This window comes from Lissotriton vulgaris, chromosome 3_1, assembly GCF_964263255.1.
Source record: "Lissotriton vulgaris chromosome 3_1, aLisVul1.2, whole genome shotgun sequence".
Classification (NCBI taxonomy): Eukaryota; Metazoa; Chordata; class Amphibia; order Caudata; family Salamandridae; genus Lissotriton; species Lissotriton vulgaris.
In genome coordinates this window covers 71,449,270-71,472,441 of record NC_141689.1, presented here as the reverse complement: position 1 = coordinate 71,472,441, position 23,172 = coordinate 71,449,270, and positions in this window count along the sequence as shown.

Genomic DNA, 23,172 nt, shown 5'->3' with positions numbered 1-23,172 from the left:
CAATTCTTCACCAGAAAGGAAACAAGCTACCGGGGACCGGTTTCTGGCATTTCAGCCGTCTTCGGCCCGGCTTGCTTGAATCCTGATGGAGCAGTGAGAAAGGGACTCATGTCTGAGTATACCCTGCCACACCTATAGTGGCCAAAAACGATTCAGAAAAGGGGGTGGTGATGAACAGAGTGTCTGAATTAAGCAGACCACTCTTACCCAGTCCAAAGATCAGGGCTTGATCCATCACCGTTATTTATCTCACTGCCCCATCCCAGCTCAGAACCTGGCTATATGCAAATCAGTCTGTCCCTGGCCCAGTGCATCATGGGAACAGGGCAGACTAAACTACCAAGCCAATTCTTCACCAGAAAGGAAACAAGCTACCGGGGACCGGTTTCTGGCATTTCAGCCGTCTTCGGCCCGGCTTGCTTGAATCCTGATGGAGCAGTGAGAAAGGGACTCATGTCTGAGTATACCCTGCCACACCTATAGTGGCCAAAAACGATTCAGAAAAGGGGGTGGTGATCAAAACGGTGTTGGATCTAGCCCTGATCTCTTGACTGGGTGAGAGCTTTCTGCTTAATTCAGAGACTCTGTCCCTCACCACCCCTTGTTGTAAATATTTTTGTCCACCCTAAGCGTGGAAGGGTATTCTCAGTTGTGAGACCCTTGCTCATTGCACCATCAGGATTCAAGCAAACCGGGCCGAAGACGGCTGTAATGCCAGAAACCGGTCCCCGGGAGCTTGTTTCCTTCCCAGTGTAAGAATTGGCTTTTGTAGTTTGGTTTGCCCTGTTCCCATCATGCACTGGGACAGGAACAGACTAATTTGCATACAGCCAGGTTCTGAAACTGGGATGGTGCAGTGAGCTAAAAAACGGTGTTGGATCTAGCCCTGATCTCTTGACTGGGTGAGAGCTTTCTGCTTAATTCAGAGACTCTGTCCCTCACCACCCCTTGTTGTAAATATTTTTGTCCACCCTAAGCGTGGAAGGGTATTCTCAGATGTGAGACCCTTGCTCATTGCACCATCAGGATTCAAGCAAACCGGGCCGAAGACGGCTGTAATGCCAGAAACCGGTCCCCGGGAGCTTGTTTCCTTCCCAGTGTAAGAATTGGCTTTTGTAGTTTGGTTTGCCCTGTTCCCATCATGCACTGGGACAGGAACAGACTAATTTGCATACAGCCAGGTTCTGAAACTGGGATGGTGCAGTGAGCTAAAAAACGGTGTTGGATCTAGCCCTGATCTCTTGACTGGGTGAGAGCTTTCTGCTTAATTCAGAGACTCTGTCCCTCACCACCCCTTGTTGTAAATATTTTTGTCCACCCTAAGCGTGGAAGGGTATTCTCAGATGTGAGACCCTTGCTCATTGCACCATCAGGATTCAAGCAAACCGGGCCGAAGACGGCTGTAATGCCAGAAACCGGTCCCCGGGAGCTTGTTTCCTTCCCAGTGTAAGAATTGGCTTTTGTAGTTTGGTTTGCCCTGTTCCCATCATGCACTGGGACAGGAACAGACTAATTTGCATACAGCCAGGTTCTGAAACTGGGATGGTGCAGTGAGCTAAAAAACGGTGTTGGATCTAGCCCTGATCTCTTGACTGGGTGAGAGCTTTCTGCTTAATTCAGAGACTCTGTCCCTCACCACCCCTTGTTGTAAATATTTTTGTCCACCCTAAGCGTGGAAGGGTATTCTCAGATGTGAGACCCTTGCTCATTGCACCATCAGGATTCAAGCAAACCGGGCCGAAGACGGCTGTAATGCCAGAAACCGGTCCCCGGGAGCTTGTTTCCTTCCCAGTGTAAGAATTGGCTTTTGTAGTTTGGTTTGCCCTGTTCCCATCATGCACTGGGACAGGAACAGACTAATTTGCATACAGCCAGGTTCTGAAACTGGGATGGTGCAGTGAGCTAAAAAACGGTGTTGGATCTAGCCCTGATCTCTTGACTGGGTGAGAGCTTTCTGCTTAATTCAGAGACTCTGCCCCTCACCACCCCTTGTTGTAAATATTTTTGTCCACCCTAAGTGTGGAAGGGTATTCTCAGATGTGAGACCCTTGCTCATTGCACCATCAGGATTCAAGCAAACCGGGCCGAAGACGGCTGTAATGCCAGAAACCGGTCCCCGGGAGCTTGTTTCCTTCCCAGTGTAAGAATCGGCTTTTGTAGTTTGGTTTGCCCTGTTCCCATCATGCACTGGGACAGGAACAGACTAATTTGCATACAGCCAGGTTCTGAAACTGGGATGGTGCAGTGAGCTAAAAAACGGTGTTGGATCTAGCCCTGATCTCTTGACTGGGTGAGAGCTTTCTGCTTAATTCAGAGACTCTGTCCCTCACCACCCCTTGTTGTAAATATTTTTGTCCACCCTAAGCGTGGAAGGGTATTCTCAGATGTGAGACCCTTGCTCATTGCACCATCAGGATTCAAGCAAACCGGGCCGAAGACGGCTGTAATGCCAGAAACCGGTCCCCGGGAGCTTGTTTCCTTCCCAGTGTAAGAATTGGCTTTTGTAGTTTGGTTTGCCCTGTTCCCATCATGCACTGGGACAGGAACAGACTAATTTGCATACAGCCAGGTTCTGAAACTGGGATGGTGCAGTGAGCTAAAAAACGGTGTTGGATCTAGCCCTGATCTCTTGACTGGGTGAGAGCTTTCTGCTTAATTCAGAGACTCTGTCCCTCACCACCCCTTGTTGTAAATATTTTTGTCCACCCTAAGCGTGGAAGGGTATTCTCAGATGTGAGACCCTTGCTCATTGCACCATCAGGATTCAAGCAAACCGGGCCGAAGACGGCTGTAATGCCAGAAACCGGTCCCCGGGAGCTTGTTTCCTTCCCAGTGTAAGAATTGGCTTTTGTAGTTTGGTTTGCCCTGTTCCCATCATGCACTGGGACAGGAACAGACTAATTTGCATACAGCCAGGTTCTGAAACTGGGATGGTGCAGTGAGCTAAAAAACGGTGTTGGATCTAGCCCTGATCTCTTGACTGGGTGAGAGCTTTCTGCTTAATTCAGAGACTCTGTCCCTCACCACCCCTTGTTGTAAATATTTTTGTCCACCCTAAGCGTGGAAGGGTATTCTCAGATGTGAGACCCTTGCTCATTGCACCATCAGGATTCAAGCAAACCGGGCCGAAGACGGCTGTAATGCCAGAAACCGGTCCCCGGGAGCTTGTTTCCTTCCCAGTGTAAGAATTGGCTTTTGTAGTTTGGTTTGCCCTGTTCCCATCATGCACTGGGACAGGAACAGACTAATTTGCATACAGCCAGGTTCTGAAACTGGGATGGTGCAGTGAGCTAAAAAACGGTGTTGGATCTAGCCCTGATCTCTTGACTGGGTGAGAGCTTTCTGCTTAATTCAGAGACTCTGTCCCTCACCACCCCTTGTTGTAAATATTTTTGTCCACCCTAAGCGTGGAAGGGTATTCTCAGATGTGAGACCCTTGCTCATTGCACCATCAGGATTCAAGCAAACCGGGCCGAAGACGGCTGTAATGCCAGAAACCGGTCCCCGGGAGCTTGTTTCCTTCCCAGTGTAAGAATTGGCTTTTGTAGTTTGGTTTGCCCTGTTCCCATCATGCACTGGGACAGGAACAGACTAATTTGCATACAGCCAGGTTCTGAAACTGGGATGGTGCAGTGAGCTAAAAAACGGTGTTGGATCTAGCCCTGATCTCTTGACTGGGTGAGAGCTTTCTGCTTAATTCAGAGACTCTGTCCCTCACCACCCCTTGTTGTAAATAAGATCAAAATTATGCCATTAATCTTATACTGGATTTTATGCTTAGCCCCTTCAGCGCGGCGCAAATTTTTGCGCTGTGCTGAACGTTCCATTGGGGCTATGGAACCATGACGGAACGGTTCCGTCATAAGCACAGGCCAACCGACGCTCATGACGGAACCGTTCCGTCATGAGCATGGAAGGGGTTAACCTGGTGGCAAATCAAAATAAAAAATGTTTTCAAAGGCCTGGCTCCCAAAATTTCTTAAGTGTGATCAGTTTTCCAGATAATCAAATTGGAGAGCCAAATAAGTGAACGTTTTGACTTTACTTATTTTTGTTCCCTTAAGAAAATCAGGACTACATCTAGTACCTGCACTGCAGATCATCCTGACAGTCTTGCTAAAATTCAGAGTTAAATCCAATTCATCCATGAAAGTGATAAAATGATCTAATAGATACGGAAGGCTGATCGAAGTAAGTGAAAATAAGACATCATCGTCCATGTACAGAAGTACTGAATAGGTCACAAACCAATTTGTGGCAGGTCCTTAATTTTACCCACTTGAAATCACTCCACATTGTTAATATACAAAGAGAAAAGAAAAGGAGCCAAAACGCAACCCTGCCTTACCCCTCTGCGAGGACTGAGTGAATTAGAGCTCTCGCCATTCCTACCGGAATGGACACTTGCAGTAGAGTCTATATATAACTGCCTTTAGGAATTGACAATCAATAAATCGACTCCAATATTGATCATAATGGCCCACAATTTCAACAAGCTGACACAGTCCGTAAAGAACATATATAGAAACCTTTTTTAGACAATGAACATTTACGGATCAGGAGGTTTAGATTTAGACATTGGTCTATGCTTCAATCCCTTTATGGAAGTCATATTGAATGTCAGATAAAATCGTGTTCTCATTTGGCCAAGCTTCGAGACTTGATATCAAAATATGTCCCACCACGTTCACAAGGCAATCTGATAATAAGATAGGCCTGTAGCACTTGGGGTCACTCTGTCACCTTTTTTAAAGATGGGGCCAATTATTGAATGTGACTATGCTGGTAACAACCCACTTCTTGCCACAACCCTTAAAATATGTGCTATTAAAGGATCTCATAATGCCAAGTTCTTGTTAAAAATATCAATGGGGAAACTGTCAATGCCCATTGCTTTCCCTTTCTTTCTATTTTTAGTGACCGTGATTGCCTCTTTAAGAGCAAACTCTAGTGGGGAGACAGGTGACCACAATTGTGTGTGGATGATTTTCAGTACTCGGTTAGGCGTAAATATGACCAAAATGGCCAACGCAATCCTAGTCCGTTATTAGGGCTTCAATAACAGGAAAGGAATCCTCCCTAAAAAGGGGAATTTAATGCATGCCAAAAGGCACTTCGACTAGATTCTTGCTGACTTCCTCTGTGACATCTTTCTTCCTCTCTAGTAATGTTTTTTTTTTTTTTAATAAGCCTACACCTTTTGGCCTCTACTTGGTCTCTAGAACCCAGATTTACTAAGGACTTGCATTGTCCTTGTGTGAGCCAAGGTGACGAGAGGGCAACGCAAGCCTTAAGTGAGATTTACTATGCCACGTAAATATCTTTATTTCTCTTCGCTTTTTCCTCTTTCTCAGTATACTGCATTCTTCTGCACACTTAGGAAGTAGAAAACGTCTCTAAGGATTGTTTGTGTGCAGGAAGGCGTCCCTTCCTGGGTTTAACGCAGGCACCATTGAGCTGTGGTGCAAGGGGGCCTGGGTTGGTGTGAGGTTACACTCAGTGCGCCAGCAAAGGGAGAGAGCAGGAATGCACCATATCTTATTAGATATGGCGTAGTCCTGCCTTCTCCCTGTCATGCATGCAGTGCAGCACCTTGTCTTGCTGCGTTGCGTGACATTTGAGTAAATCTGACCCTAGGAGATCTACGTAAGGCTGCTGTTAGCACTGTATGTGTTTTTGCACATGCAGAGTCAAACCAACCAAACAGTTTAGAGATTCTTCGTTTCGAGAATTTAATTATGGTTGAATATGACCCCAAAGGCATTCTTGATATCTACATCCCCTACTGTCCTCCCTAAAAGGTCTCAAAGCATTACAGGTTTTCCTTACATAAGTCTCAAACAAAAAAGTCTGGATTGACTTTCTTCTATATAAGGGAGACCCTGTGTATCCTTCCTACCTCCAGATTCTCAACTTTCTCTAATATAGTTAAACAATTGGTGGGCAATTTAATATCCAAGGTAACAGAGTTATGATCATTCAAACAAAGTGGGTGAATTAAAAAGTGAATGTCAAAAGTGCTCAGATTAGCAGAGAAGAGGAAACAATCAATTGTTGTGTATAAAGTCTTTCTGTATATGTTGGTATGGGATTGGGGATAACAACAAACATGATTGGCCAGAACAAAATTATGTGTCATCAAACATTTATTCTTGGCCTTGCCATACGGATCATGTCGAAAATAAGGCTGGTCTCTGATCTCAGTGCTGACTATCCTTCAAATTTCCCTCTGCAGTAACACACAGAGGTGGGTATTAAAGTTTCCCATCCAGAGAATATAAACGCCTTTTCTGAGATCGCGTAACACAAAACAAGGGCAACCTTGTATGCCCACGGGGGCCAGAGCCACTATCCCATACATGAACAATGTCTTGTGGGACTCATTAAGAGTACTGGAAACCTTTAGAACAATTAGAGGAATCCACCATCCAATTCAATATAATTTCATCATACCAATACCTTAGTATTTGGAAAAAAGAGAGAACAATGGACTGATAGAGGGTACTGTCAATAATATATATTTGCATTTCGTATGCAGTGGTCTGTGAATAAGTGAACAAAGTTCAGACCACGCAGTGCTACAAAATAGTGAACATTTACCATGTATCTCATAAGCCACTGTGCATTCCCCTGGTACTGTATATTATTTACAACTGTACATAGTAGGATGCAGAAGGACAATCTGCAGCTAAAATCATTATATCAGGAAACCAAGACGGGGAGGTTTGTCAACATTTAGACCCTGTGCCAATGAATGGGGTCTCCTCAGGACCAAGTCATCTGACTGCGCAACCTGCACACGATTGTATAATTCTAGGCCAAGTATTGAGGAGCAGATTTACAAGCCCCTTGCGCCACTTTTGCGTCACTATGCCCCATTTTAAAAATGATGCAAAAGAGGCGCAAGGGCCTTGTAAATCTACCCCTGAATGCATAGGATGTGACGGCAGGCTAGACAGAACGCAGATCTGTACTCATATGTGAGAAAGTGGTCAGAAAACTTGTGGGTCTCCTTCCTGGGAGAATTACATATTAAAATGTCATAGGAATAATTGGGAATGAGGATTCTATCCGGTTACTGTCTGCCATCCTAGATGAAGTGTGCCAGGGGAATACCCTCCTGTAGTGTCGTGCATGCAATAATGACAGACACTTACTTCATATTTATGGAGCTTTATTAACACACTCCTTACTCGTCCCTGTCCCTACTCTAACTGCCCTTTTCCTGTCCTCGCTCCTCCTCTTCCTCCAACCCCTTAGTTCCACCCACACCCAGCTACTAGACTGCTCACATCATTACATCTCCCCCTTTGTTAACAAAAGAAAGAACTGACTGGATCAAAGTTCTTCAATTAGCCTCTTGGGCTTTTGAATGTTCCTTCTAGGACGGAGATTCATGCCAAGATCTCCAGACGCAACTTCAGTCTGACTTTCAGGTCTCTGTACTGCAACCACTTGATCAGGTTCCTCTGACTTTCGTTGGTCTAGTGTTCTGTCAAGAACCTCTTTCATGGCAGGTGTACACTTTTGGAAATGCAAGACATTTCGAGTAATCCGTCTTTTCTCTGACTCCGCAGTAATCATTGTAGTGTGAGTGATTACCAAGGGTTGATCTTTGAATTTACAGTCCGTTTTCTTTAGCCGGTCTTGTTTAACCACCACACAGTCTCCTTCATGAAAGGATGGAGATTTTGCTCTCCTCCGAGTGTCTGCATAGACTTTCATTTTGCTCTTGCCGGCGTGATCAGCCAGTACCAGCTCTTGATGGGCACGTGCTGGAGACACTGGTCGCAGCACTCCTTCCCATGTCGGGATCCGCGTTTGAATGGGTCGCCCCACATGAGCGTGGCAGGACACTTTCCTATGGTGGTATGTGGGGTAGTCCGATACGCTCTCAGAACCTCATTGAGAGCCACCTTTAAGTCCCTTTTGTCCAAGGTAGCTTGTTGAAAGGTCTTTTTCAAGGTCGCCATGAATCTTTCAATGGTGCCATTGGCCTGTGGCCACAGGGGCGTGATCTTCGGATGCCTGAAGTTGAGGTGCTTCGCGAATTCACTAAAGTCATGTCCATTGAAAGGAGGACCATTGTCCGTCTTGAGTTCCTTGGGGACGCCCCAGGCAGCGAATACTTCATCTAGCACAGCAATCGTGCTGGAGACATTGGTGGAAGAATCGAACTGTGCTATTGGAAACCTCGAGTATTCGCCCATTATTGCCAGGACATATTTGCCTGACTGGAGGGGTCCATAAAAGTCCATGGCAAGCTCTTGCCATACCCCACTGGGTACCTTAGTCATTTGGAGAGGAGCGGGCGGATCTCCGTGGCTAACCAATTGACACTGAGGACAGTCCTTTAAGGTGAGCTCCACCATTTGATCCAGCAGTGGAAACCACACCTTTTCTCGGAGTGCTCTTTTCGTCGTGACCACTCCACGGTGTGCCTCATGGGCTAAGTTGATAACGCCTTGTCGTAACTGCTTCGGGATGACAATCCAATGATCTCTCAGTAGGAGCCCCTCTGAGGTGGCAGATAGCTCTTCGCTGATGTGCCTGACCGCTTGCATCTCTTGACAAACCTGAGGGTCATTCCTTTCTTCCTCACTGTTATGTATTCAGCGGTGTGTTCACAGTCGACGTACTACCTTCTGAAGGACGTTGTCCTGTGCAGTGGCTTCATGTATCACTTCCAGAGGAACCGCCGGTGGCCGGGCTACGCCCACTACGAAGTGTATGTACTCTACCACGATTGAGGGAGGTGAGACCTGGGATGCTTGAGGATGTCGGGACATGTAATCCGCAGGATTTGCTGACTTCCCCGGTTTGTGTATTATTGTGTAGGTGTATTCCTGTAGGCGGAAACCCCACCGTTCGATTCGAGGTGGCATCTTGGCTCTGGGGTTTCCAAAGATGGTGACGAGCGCCTGATGATCAGTCACCATAGTAAAATGTTTGCCATAGATAAATACATGAAAATGTTCGCAGGCCCATACAACCGCAAGGCTTTCTTTTTCGGGTTGGGAATAAACCTTCTCAGTGTCTGATAGGCTGTGGCTGGCATAGGCCACAATGTGTCGTTGATCAGTGTCATTGTCATACTGTGCCAGTATTGTACCCAGTCCCACTGGACTGGCATCCACCGTTATCTCTGTCTTCCTCTTGGGGCTAAAATAAGCCAAATTGGCCGCTGATTCTACAGCTTGTTTAATCTCTTGGAATGCCCGCTCACACTGGGGAGTCCAAACAAACGGTTGTCCTTGCTTGGTGAGGGCTCGTAGTGGGTGACTGATGGTGGCATAATCTTTTATGTATCTGGCACAATAGCTGGCCATGCCCAGAAAAGATCGGATGTCACTCACATCCTGGGGGCTCTTGGTGTCGTTGAGTGCCGTCACTTTCTCTGGGTCAGGCTTCATCCCGGCTCCAGAGAACACATGTCCGAAGAACTTGAGAGTGGATTGATGGAACTCACACTTGTCCTTATTGAGGGTAAGGTTGGCTTCCAGGAGAGCATGGCATACCCGATCTAATGCTTTGTCATGTTCCTGGGTGTTTGACCCATACACCAGGATGTCATCACTGTAGTTCAGCGTATTGGGTATGTGTCTGATGGTCTGATGAATGACTTCTTTAAATATTTCCGCCGCAGAGGAGATACCAAAACTCAGCCGTTTGTATCGAAACAAACCCAGATGAGTGGCAAACGTAGTTATGTATTGCAACTTCTCATGTAATTCCAGCTGGTGGTACCCTTTGTTTAAATCAAGTTTGGAGAAGACTCTTGCTCCATTTAATGCGGATGTCATGTCACTCAAGTGGGGTCCTGGGTGACGCTCTCTTTCTATGGCGGTGTTAGAAAGCCTCATGTCCACACATAGACGCACCTTCTCAGGGGTGCCCTTCTTTGGTACAATGACAACAGGTGATACCCAGGGTGTTGGACCGTCAGTTCTCTCAATGATGTCTGCTTTTAACAACTCCTGAATTTCATCCTCTACCGCTTGCTGAAGATGAAAAGGCACTCGCCTGGGGTGTTGTGCCACAGGACGCACTTGCTCATTATTGTGTAGTCGAATCAAGCATTTGTTCATTTTTCCAAGCCCCGTGAACAACTTGGGGAACTTATGGATAATGTCCGGATCATCACTGAATCGGTATAAGATCTCAACCAACCGGAGACGCTCCGCAGTAGGCAGACTGAGAAGGCAATCAGCTTCCGGACCTTCAATGACGTGAATGTATGCCGGCACAGAGATGGATTTGTGTCGGAGTGTCGTTGCAAATTTGCCCAGACATGGAAGGGGTTTTTTAGGCATCCAGGTGAACACTCTGACATGTGCTGGACTCAAGGGGGGTGACGGCTTCATTTTGTTGTATTCAGTTACGGGGATGTAATTTAGGGACGCCCCACTGTCTAACACACATTTAGTTGCATGCGTTCCCACACTGATATCTAATGGAGGATATTTCTTTAGTTGATCAGGGTCCGCTACCATGCAGACATATTCATCCGTGTATTCTGATTCCAGAGATGCCGATCTCGATTCTCTCGACGGTGACCTTCTCGGTGACCTTCTCGTCCATTGGGACTTGTGAGACTCCCTGCTGGAGTGAGAAGAGCCGGAGGATGACTTTTCTCGATCCTGTAGTGCTTGCACATGATGTCGCCTTGTGTCCGGACGAGACGACTTTGTAGCTTCACTCATTCTTTCTTTGCTATATACTCCACACATCACCTCAAAGTGATTCTTCCGTCTGCACTTTTGGCATTGTTGCCCCATCGCTGGACACGCATCTATGTGCGGGAAGTCGTACCCACATCGATAGCATTTTCTTGAGCGATCTGGTTTCTTGTCTCTCCGGACAGACTCGTAGCGTCTGTGTCTTGTGTGTTGGTGGCGGAACGCCGGTCGGGACTTTCTCTGTCGTTCTTTTGATCTTCTGCGAGTGCTGTGGGCTTGCATCCTATATGCTTGTTCTCTTCTTTCACTACGCCCTGTCTCCATCCTTTTGGCATGTTCCTCCTCCTAATCATGCACCCTGGTCATCTCCTCAATTTCATCGAGATTATGCTTTTCCTCAGCAACCGCCTTCGAAGTGTCTCTGAGTGACAACCATCAATGACTCACAGTCGAATGGCATCCTCCGTTGAGAACACATCAAAGTTGCAATACTGAGACAGTCGGCGTAGCCTAGAGATGAATGTGCTCATCATTTCCTCCTTATCTTGACGGGCCTGATGGAAGATGTATCTCTCATAATCCACGTTTCTTTTGTGTAAGAACTTTTTGTTTAACGCATCTCGCGCTTTGTCATATGTTCCTGTATCGTCCGTCGGCAACTCTTTGATCAGTTTGCAAGCTTCTTTTCCAACCAGATTGCACAGTGCAATTAGTTTATCTCTGTCTCCCGTGACCTTGGATCCTTCAATATAATCCTCAAAGTCTTTGAACCACTCTTGCCACCTGAGGCCCATGCTTCCGCCAGCTACCAGAGTCAGTGGTTCCGGGGGGCGCAGATGTGAAACTCCTGTCGCAACTGGTGCGGTTGCTGCTGCACCGTCGCAATTCCGGGGTGGTGAATTCACCATTTCAGTGCGGTTTTGTCACTGACACTCTCCACTTGGCTGTACTTGTCACTCTTTGCCACTGCTTGTTTGCTTATTTCTTGCCTTTGCTTGTTGTGCTTTCACCAATGTTTGTTTACTGGCCTCTTGTCTTCACCAGTGCTTGTTTGGTTCTTACCACTGCTTGTTTTGCATTTACCAGTGCTTGTTTGCTTGCCTCTTGTCTTAGCCAATGCTTGTTTGCCTGCTTCTTGCTTTTGCCAATGCTTGTTTTGCATTTACCAATGCTTGTTTGCTTACTTCTTGTCTTCGCCAATGCTTGGTTTGCATTTACCAATGCTTGTTTGCTTGCTTTTGCTTTTGCTAATGCTTGTTTTACATTTACCAATGCTTGTTTGCCTGCCTCTTGTCTTTGCCAATGCTCGTTGCTTGTTTCTCGCTTTTGCCAATGCTTGTTTTGCATTTACCAAGCCTTGTTTGCTTACTTTTTGTCTTCACCAATGCTTGTTTTGCATGTGCCAATGCTTGTTTGCTTACTTTTTGTCTTCACCAATGTTTGTTTTGTGATGTCTTGTACTGCCTGACCTCAAGATGGCCGCTTGCAATCTGCACAGAGGGGTTGTCCTATCAGCTGCCTGGTTCCAAGATGGCTGCCACTAAGGAAATCTCGGTTCCCACGAGATTTCAGCTTCATTCATTCCTCTCACGCTGATTCAGTCACCGGACTCACCGAAGAACCGGTCTTGCAGGCAGCAACACGGTGGCAGCGTTCCACATACCCTCACTTGCTGGACCATCCAGGTAGGATCGGGGTGGGCTCCCGACTTCACTTCTTCACTTTCGGGCCATTTCCGACACCATGCCACATTGCATGCATCTGGTGTGAGCTCCCAACTTTGGCGCGAAGAAGCGCTCGGCTCCGATTCGTTTCAGCGCTCACTCACGCTGGTCAGGCAGGGCTCCACACGATCGACGAATCGCAGAGCTGGGGCACTTACCGCTGGCCTTTGGCTTCAGGCGGCGGTTTCTCAGGGGGCACACGTGTCGCGACGGCAACCACTTTTCTTGTGCTGCCCGGGACAGGACGTTTACTTTAATCATCCAAGGATGGCAGGTCACAGCATCCCACCCTCGTCACCAGCTGTAGTGTCGTGCATGCAATAATGACAGACACCTTATATTTATGGAGCTTTATCAACACACTCCTTACTCGTACCTGTCCCTACTCTAACTGCCCTTTTCCTGTCCTCGCTCCTCCTCTTCCTCCAAACCCTTAGTTCCACCGACACCCAGCTACTAGACTGCTCACATCATTACACCTCCCTGATCAGGATGCTAAGGAAGGTGCTCTTTCACCCCATTTTGAGACTGCCATGTATCTTTTGAGGTCTGATATTCTCCATGTGCCCACTCTTAAGGTCCTAGTCTTTTTTTTTGTAAACAGATTTTTTTTGTCAGAGTGATACATACAATGCAGCATCTCTGAGTCCCCGAGACAAATGCCGCATATAAGATACAAAAGTTGGACTTTGACAATTTTACACATTTATGTAAAGGAAAATATGAAAGGCAATACAAATAAAATCAATCCCTGCAAAACAACCAACATCCCCCCCTCCCTCAACACCCTCCAGCGCGCCGTCTCATCATTCTAGAACGGTATATCACTGACCCAGACTTAAGGGCCTAGTCTTGTTGCAAAATAAAAACCCAAATACTGAAAAGCTAAATTGGATTATACTGAATTTTAAAAGGGACGAGAAAGGAGTGTAGAAAAACAGCACTGGAAAATTGTTCCTCCCCAACCTTGCCAGGTCCTACCACTCATTGCCCATGTTGGGTGGCATGATATGCTAAGGTCTGCTGCTACCCATTGGTGTCCACCTTTATTTCCCTCCTTTGAGCAAAATTACTACCATGCCTGTGCCACGGGTCAAGCCCACGCTGTTGAAAAAGGGATTAAGACCACACCATCCCCCTCCTTGGGTCCTCATTGTCCATTTGCAGGAGGATTTTATCCAAATGCCCAGAGGAGGACTTTGCTCGTTTGTGTTAGCAATAGTATGTTTTCTGGTTGGGTTGAGACTTACCTTTGCACCAAACTGAATGCCAGTACAGCAACAAATACATTATTGTGAGGCTTCATTCCCTGTTTTAGGGCTCCCTTCTGACTTTCTAGTGATCCGGCGCACATTTGATTTCATCCCTAGTTCAGGGGAATACAAAGCATTAGGGATAATTCAACACTTACCTCAAGTCTCCAGGCAAAGTACTCACTCTCAAAAGCAAGACAGCGAAGATATGTGTCGAGACTACTTTAAAGTGGCCTGAGGCCTTACCCTTGGCCCTTTGACCAACCCCGGCTATTATTTCCCAGAAAACAAGACTGACCCCCTTCGAGTTAATGATGCGCCAGCATATTGCACTGCCCACAACCTGCCTGTCCTCCCTGCTGCCATGAACTTACAGCTAAATGATGATACTGTCTTGCAGTACTGGAGGCAACTGATTTGATGTCTCTGCAGTTACCATTCTCAGATCTGGGCTGCTCTGCCCAAGTGCCCATCCAACCTGAATCCCGGCAACTGGTTGTATGTGAAGGTACCCCAGCAGAAGGCATCTCCGCAGCCTCTGTGGAAGGTCCCCTACCAGGTTGTACTGATTACCAACATCTCTGTCAAGTGTCAGGGGCTACCCATCTGGCAGGTCTTGACACTCGACGCATTGCAAAGATGCACCTGCCCGACCGATGCCACTGCTGCTCTTTGAGCCACTGCTTCTGCCTCTGGACATGATCCTGGACCCAGCACTTCACAAGGATCACCATTTTTGCTCCGTGATGCTGTAGGGAGGGTTCCAGAGGTTTCCTCTGTTATAGCCTGTGTCTCCTAGTTCCTTGCTGCTCAGCCTGTGTGAGTGTGATGCAATAGAATGTTCATGAGTGCCTGGTTGGGATGAGTGAGCAGTTGAATGAGTGGGGCTGAGCAGTAGGATGCTGATCCCGGTGGGGCCTTTACCATCTTACTTGTAACTGAATAAACTACATAATCTACACTACTGGCTACTGGACTGATTACCTACAAGGACCCTACTTCATTTACAAAAACCTCGCCTTCTTTTTGATGCTACAACCTCTGTCCGACGTGAAGAACCACCTTCCTGCTACCAGATAATGCTCTTTGGCACCGCTTTTGTTCCCTGGCTCCTTGTGGAGTATCTCATGAAAACTGAGGGGGACCACAGTGTAAAGCAAAACTGTGCTACCTCCACCCATCCAAGAAGTTATTGATCTGTGTACAAGAATAACACCTGCCTGCTGTTGCTGAACAAATAAAGCCAAGACATAAATCTTTCCTCTTGCTGGATTTCCACTTACTTGACCACCGACGTTGTGGGGTTTACAAGGCAGTTGCATCATTTTTACGCTGCCGTTGCGTCACAAAAGACGCAGCAGCAGAGTAAAAATGTGGCCCAATTATAACGTGACTCATCTAGGGAGATGCGTCATGTTGTAAAGCCCAGTGATATATTATACCTGCGTCAGGTATAATGTATGCAGGGGGTGTTCCAACGCAGAAAAGCCTCATAGAAGTGACGCAGTGAAATCTACAAGATTTCATTGAGCCCCTTCTAGGACGCCCCTGCGTCAAATTCTTACGCCTGCGTGAAGCAGGCGTAAGGAGTGACGCAGCACAATGAGGATACGCCTCTCCCTGCATTCCTGGAGTGGTGTGGTGCTTGCGACACGACTCCAGCAAAGCGTGACTTTTGCATTAACAGATGCGTCAACATTTCTGAGGCATGTCAATCCTTGTGCCATGGTGCGCCTTGTTGTAAATATGGCGCATCCATAGTGACGCAGGGTTAATCCAACTGGCACAGGTAAAAATCTGCCCCCAAGTTTTTAGCGTCTTCATGAAGTTTACAGAATCAGGGCAGGTACAAAGATGAAGAGAGAGTCTATTCCAGTGATATGGGGCCATTCACAAAAATATCTGCACCCAAACCTTGTGGCGCCGAACAGCCTCTACCAGAGTTTGCTGGCTCTCTCTCTCTCTGAATTACCATGTGATGCAACCCCAAGCATTGCTTCTGGCAGACTCCATTCATCTTACTTACTCAGAGAATGGGCTGATTGAGCACTGAGATCCCAGCAGCTGGAGTATCTTTGTGGGCCAAAGTGCACGTGGCACTGTTCTGCAAGTCATACCCGACTACATTACCCCACTTCCATTTCTGTTTACCCACAGGCCAGTTATTTCATAAACATTGTTTTTGAGAGGAAAATGCGTATTTCATCTGCTGCAAGTACGCTTATCTCTTGTTACCCCGAAACGGGGCTCTGGGTTGTTATCCTGGCTATGTGGGGCCCACCATTAGACACTCTGCCGAACACCCCCTCCAATGACACCGAAGATGCGCTGAAGTAACCGAGACAAATCCATTCTTCCCAATTCTGTTTCCTATGTGTGGTGTGAGAACAAGGGTCACGTGCTTCAGCTCCTATTGGTTTCGATTTGTGTCATCTGATTCTTTCCACTGCAATTTCAAGATGTGTTAGCATCTTATGCTCAACATCAATGCAAGCGTGAAGGCAGCTACTTTGGTTTGTATTGTGATTAATCAATCAATCAATCAATCAATGACATTTATAGAGCGCGCTACATACCCGTAGGGTCTCAAGGCGCTGGGGGTGGGGGGTGCCGCTACTGCTCGAACAGCCAGGTCTTCAGCTTCTTCCTGAAGGAGAGGTGGTCTTGGGTCAGGCGCAGGTCGGTCGGGAGGGAGTTCCAGGTCTTGGCGGCCAGGTAGGAGAAGGACCTTCCTCCTGTAGTCGCTCTTCGGATGCGGGGTACGGCGGCGAGGGCGTGGTTGGCTGATCGGAGGTGGCGTTTGGGAGCGTAGAAGTTGATTCGGCTGTTGAGGTAGCTCGGGCCTTGGTCGTGTAGGGCTTTGTGTGCGTGGGTGAGGAGGCGGAAGGTGATTCTTTTGTTGACGGGGAGCCAGTGCAGGTCTCTCAGATGTCCGGAGATGTGACTGGTTCGTGGGATGTCGAGGATGAGTCTGGCTGAGGCGTTCTGGATCCGCTGGAGTCTCTTCTGGAGCTTGGCGGTGGTGCCGGCGTAGAGGGCGTTGCCGTAGTCCAGTCGGCTAGTGACGAGGGCCTGGGTGACGGTCTTCCTGGTCTCGGTGGGGATCCACCAGAAGATCTTCCGTAGCATGCGTAGGATGTTGAAGCACGCCGAGGAGACGCTGTGGACTTGCCTGGTCATGGAGAGGGAGGAGTCCAGGATGAAGCCCAGGTTGCGTGCGTGGTCTGTCGGTTTGGGTGCGGTGCCCAGGGCGGGAGGCCACCAGGAGTCGTCCCAGGCGGAGGGTGAGGAGCCCAGGATGAGGACCTCCGTCTTGTCCGAGTTCAGTTTCAGGCGGCTGGTCGTCATCCACTCGGCTACCTCTTTCATCCCTTCGTGCAGGTTGGCTCTGGCGGCGGCGGGGTCGTTGGTCAGGGAGAGGATCAGCTGGGTGTCGTCGGCGTAGGAAATTATGTTGAGGTTGTGTTGGCGTGCGATGGCCGCGAGGGGGCTCATGTAGACGTTGAAGAGGGTGGGGCTCAGAGAGGATCCTTGAGGGACGCCGCAGATGACTTCGGTGGCCTCTGACTTGTACGGTGGTAGGCGGACTCTCTGTGTTCTTCCGTCGAGGAAGGAGATGATCCATTCCAGCGCCTTGTCCCGGATTACGACGTTGCTGAGTCACTGTACTAGGGTGCGGTGGCAGACAGTGTCGAATGCCGTGGAGAGGTCTAGGAGGATGAGGGCCGCTGTTTCTCCGTTGTCCATCAGGGCTCGGATGTAAGCATGGGCGGAAAATCCGTTACGCTCGCGGATTTTGCGGATTTTCGGGAAATCCGCAATCCGCGAGATTTGCGGATTTCCCGCAAAATCCGCAAATTCGCACGCAGCAGATTTTTTTGGCGGCGCGCGGCGTTGGTGATACAATTTTTGCGGCGCGCGGCGTTTATCATCGTTTGCCGAGTTGTTTTTTTCGATAGTTTGCGAGTGCTGCGCCATTTTGGATCTTGCTGTGTGATCCCGCGGGAATTGGCGAGCGCGATTACGTCATCGCGGCTTGCCAGCGATAGTTTGTCAACGCGAGTACGGCGAGATCACGTCTCGCGGTACTTCGCAATTGCGAGATTTGAGATGCGGCGAGCGAAAATATAAATTTGCAATTCTGCACAAGAAATCCACCAGCAAGCAGCATAAACCTTCTAGAAATGATGATTTTTATGTGAATAACTCCTTAGTTTGACATTTGCCTGCACTTTTTTAGCGAGGAGTCCATTTTGGGGAGGGGGGCAGGGGGGTGGGAGGAAGGAAGTGCCCCATAGTCTTCAACTTCCTGTTCCTGTTCAGCAGGCTCCTCCCAGTGCTTTGTCCATCTCCTGGTCACTTTTCATTTGGATGTGGAGCTGGAAGGATTACTTTTTGTGGATGCTGCTGGATCTTTGGATTTGAGGCCTTTTTGACTTTCTTTGGATCACTGTTGGATTAGAAATTTTACAAGTAAGTTTGTTTGGGGCATTACAGTTGCTGCAACTAAAATTTTGGAATTTTCGATTTTTGGGCTGTTTTGGGGCCTTTTGCCCAGGGGTACTCAGTGGTGGGTGGACTGATTCTTTCTGTGGGTTGTCTTGAACTTAAACATCATGGAGGCCATAGATGAATTGGGATTGTGCTGATTTTTCTGTGTTTTTCGATTTTTGACCTGTTGTTGGGGCCTTGACCAGGGGTAGTGAGTGGTGCATGGGCCTAGTCTTTCTGTGGGCTGTCTTGAATTTAAACATCATGGAGGGCATGGATGGAATGGGATTGTGCAGATTTTTCAGTGATTTTCGTTTTTTGGGCCTGTACTTGTGGCCTTTTCACCAGGGGTATTTGAGTCTAGCATGGGCCTAGTCTTTCTGTGGGCTGTCTTGAATTTAAACATCATGGAGGGCATGGATGGAATGGGATTGTGCTGATTTTGCAGTGTTTTTCGATTTTTGGGGGTGTTCATGGGGAGGGACATGCCATGTGGCTGGTGGCCATTTTGAGTGCAGCTACAGGCACTGGCCATGTGCTGGCAGGCAAGTGGCCATTTTGAATGCAGGCTTTGTTGTTAGGCCTCCAACCATTTTGCCTACTTTTCAACCTTTATTTATGCCCAGGGGTAGTGAGTCTTGCATGGGCCTAGTCTTTCTGTGGGTTGTCTTGAATTTAAACATCATGGAGGCCATGGATGGAATGGGATTGTGCAGATTTTTCAGTGATTTTCGTTTTTTGGGCCTGTACTTGTGGCCTTTTCACCAGGGGTATTTGAGTCTAGCATGGGCCTAGTCTTTCTGTGGGCTGTCTTGAATTTAAACATCATGGAGGCCATGGATGGAATGGGATTGTGCTGATTTTGCAGTGTTTTTCGATTTTTGGGGGTGTTCATGGGGAGGGACATGCCATGTGGCTGGTGGCCATTTTGAGTGCAGCTACAGGCACTGGCCATGTGCTGGCAGGCAAGTGGCCATTTTGAATGCAGGCTTTGTTGTTAGGCCTCCAACCATTTTGCCTACTTTTCAACCTTTATTTATGCCCAGGGGTAGTGAGTCTTGCATGGGCCTAGTATTTCTGTGGGTTGTCTTGAATTTAAACATCATGGAGGCCATGGATTGAATGGGATTGTGCTGATTTTGCAGTGTTTCTCGATTTTTGGGGGTGTTCATGGGGAGGGACATGCCATGTGGCTGGTGGCCATTTTGAGTGCAGCTACAGGCACTGGCCATGTGCTGGCAGGCAAGTGGCCATTTTGAATGCAGGCTTTGTTGTTAGGCCTCAAACCATTTTGCCTACTTTTCAACCTTTATTTATGCCCAGGGGTAGTGAGTCTTGCATGGGCCTAGTCTTTCTGTGGGTTGTCTTGAATTTAAACATCATGGAGGCCATGGATGGAATGGGATTGTGCAGATTTTGCAGTGATTTTCGTTTTTTGGGCCTGTACTTGTGGCCTTTTCACCAGGGGTATTTGAGTCTAGCATGGGCCTAGTCTTTCTGTGGGCTGTCTTGAATTTAAACATCATGGAGGGCATGGATGGAATGGGATTGTGCAGATTTTTCAGTGATTTTCGTTTTTTGGGCCTGTACTTGTGGCCTTTTCACCAGGGGTATTTGAGTCTAGCATGGGCCTAGTCTTTCTGTGGGCTGTCTTGAATTTAAACATCATGGAGGGCATGGATGGAATGGGATTGTGCTGATTTTGCAGTGTTTTTCGATTTTTGGGGGTGTTCATGGGGAGGGACATGCCATGTGGCTGGTGGCCATTTTGAGTGCAGCTACAGGCACTGGCCATGTGCTGGCAGGCAAGTGGCCATTTTGAATGCAGGCTTTGTTGTTAGGCCTCCAACCATTTTGCCTACTTTTCAACCTTTATTTATGCCCAGGGGTAGTGAGTCTTGCATGGGCCTAGTCTTTCTGTGGGTTGTCTTGAATTAAACATCATGGAGGCCATGGATGGAATGGGATTGTGCTGATTTTGCAGTGTTTTTCGATTTTTGGGGGTGTTCATGGGGAGGGACATGCCATGTGGCTGGTGGCCATTTTGAGTGCAGCTACAGGCACTGGCCATGTGCTGGCAGGCAAGTGGCCATTTTAAATGCAGGCTTTGTTGTTAGGCCTCCAACCATTTTGCCTACTTTTCAACCTTTATTTATGCCCAGGGGTAGTGAGTCTTGCATGGGCCTAGTCTTTCTGTGGGTTGTCTTGAATTAAACATCATGGAGGCCATGGATGGAATGGGATTGTGCTGATTTTGCAGTGTTTTTTGATTTTTGGGGGTGTTCATGGGGAGGGACATGCCATGTGGCTGGTGGCCATTTTGAGTGCAGCTACAGGCACTGGCCATGTGCTGGCAGGCAAGTGGCCATTTTAAATGCAGGCTTTGTTGTTAGGCCTCCAACCATTTTGCCTACTTTTCAACCTTTATTTATGCCCAGGGGTAGTGGGTCTTGCATGGGCCTAGTCTTTCTGTGGGTTGTCTTGAATTTAAACATCATGGAGGCCATGGATGGAATGGGATTGTGCAGATTTTTCAGTGATTTTCGTTTTTTGGGCCTGTACTTGTGGCCTTTTCACCAGGGGTATTTGAGTCTAGCATGGGCCTAGTCTTTCTGTGGGCTGTCTTGAATTTAAACATCATGGAGGGCATGGATGGAATGGGATTGTGCAGATTTTTCAGTGATTTTCGTTTTTTGGGCCTGTACTTGTGGCCTTTTCACCAGGGGTATTTGAGTCTAGCATGGGCCTAGTCTTTCTGTGGGCTGTCTTGAATTTAAACATCATGGAGGGCATGGATGGAATGGGATTGTGCTGATTTTGCAGTGTTTTTCGATTTTTGGGGGTGTTCATGGGGAGGGACATGCCATGTGGCTGGTGGCCATTTTGAGTGCAGCTACAGGCACTAGCCATGTGCTGGCAGGCAAGTGGCCATTTTGAATGCAGGCTTTGTTGTTAGGCCTCCAACCATTTTGCCTACTTTTCAACCTTTATTTATGCCCAGGGGTAGTGAGTCTTGCATGGGCCTAGTCTTTCTGTGGGTTGTCTTGAATTAAACATCATGGAGGCCATGGATGGAATGGGATTGTGCTGATTTTGCAGTGTTTTTCGATTTTTGGGGGTGTTCATGGGGAGGGACATGCCATGTGGCTGGTGGCCATTTTGAGTGCAGCTACAGGCACTGGCCATGTGCTGGCAGGCAAGTGGCCATTTTAAATGCAGGCTTTGTTGTTAGGCCTCCAACCATTTTGCCTACTTTTCAACCTTTATTTATGCCCAGGGGTAGTGAGTCTTGCATGGGCCTAGTCTTTCTGTGGGTTGTCTTGAATTAAACATCATGGAGGCCATGGATGGAATGGGATTGTGCTGATTTTGCAGTGTTTTTTGATTTTTGGGGGTGTTCATGGGGAGGGACATGCCATGTGGCTGGTGGCCATTTTGAGTGCAGCTACAGGCACTGGCCATGTGCTGGCAGGCAAGTGGCCATTTTAAATGCAGGCTTTGTTGTTAGGCCTCCAACCATTTTGCCTACTTTTCAACCTTTATTTATGCCCAGGGGTAGTGAGTCTTGCATGGGCCTAGTCTTTCTGTGGGTTGTCTTGAATTTAAACATTATGGAGGGCATGGATGGATTGGGATTGTGCTGATTTTGCAGTGTTTTTCGATTTTTTTGTGCTCTATAACTGAACTGATGTTCCTCTGTCTTCCATTTTTTTTAGGTGCACAAGACTCAAGAGAACCACCAGTGCCAGGAAGAAGTCCTGCAGCGGTGTGTGTGTGCAGCATAACGTCACGCGACGTCACGTCTGGCCTCAGACAACTCTACAATTCGTGCAACTGCGGCCTGCTGTCTGACCTGCTCTGAAGAAGATGGCCCCGCCCCCAAAGAAAGTTCTCCGTAGCTCCTCTAGCAAGAAAGTTGCTAGTAAGGAGCAGAAGAAGCAAGTTACCAAGGAGGCTAGTGTGCCACCCGCCACTTTTTGTGGGAGCAAAAAAAAAAGTACGCCTGCAGCAGCAGGATCTGCTGGGGACCAAGCTGGGAGCAGCACCCCTGCTCCATTGGGTTCAGTGCCTCCACCACCACGCCAACTTAAGTCAAAGCCCTTGAGTGCTTCAGAGGCAGTCAGTGTACTTCTCCAATCACCATCGACCAGTGATGTTGGCTCATCGCAAGAAAGTAGCAGCAATGTCCCTGAATCAACACAGGTTGTTGTAACTCATCTGACAAGTGTTGAACAACCACAGCCGCAACAACAACACCATGTGCAAGTACACGCCCAAGTACATGTGGAAGGAGAGGCAGCAAAAGGAGATGCGCAAGCAAAGGTGCATGGAGGTTCACAAGTGCCCACAATAGTTGTTCCTCCCGAAGTAGGGGCACATTTGGAAATCGACAATGAAGCCGAGGTATCATTGGAAGCCACTCCTCCTGATGATCATTCATTGTCTTCCACATCCCTAGCAAGGAAAAGATCAAGGGGGGTGTCTACATCTTCTTCAAGCCCACCTCCTTCTGATGATACAGATCCACCTTGGGAACCACAACTGCGGTCTGACAGTGAGGCACACCATGATCTGACACCGGTACCTAAGCGTAAAAGGAAGGTCGTCCAAAAACTCAAACCTATGGAGTGTGATGAGGCTCAACAAGAAGTGACAGATACTGCTGGTGATGAAGCCTCTCACGATGACGACGAGCCAGTCATCACAAAGGTCACTGCAGCCCCACCGGGCATGCAGCAAAGAGACATTTTGACCCTATCCCGAGAAGCTGCTGAGCGTGATGATGATGTCGGCGAGGAGGCAATGGAAATGGAATCATTAGATTTGGAGTTAAGTGGTACACCAAAACCTACCGCTTCCATATTTCTTCGCAAGAAGGTACCCACCTCGTCCTCGACCTCAATTCGTGGTGGTGAAAGTGCAAAACGTACTGAAGTTCGGCAATCCACATCCTCCACTTCATCTGGCATTAGCAGCAGGACCACCACCACCAGTATCGCCGCCTCCTCCGGCCCCCGAAGACAT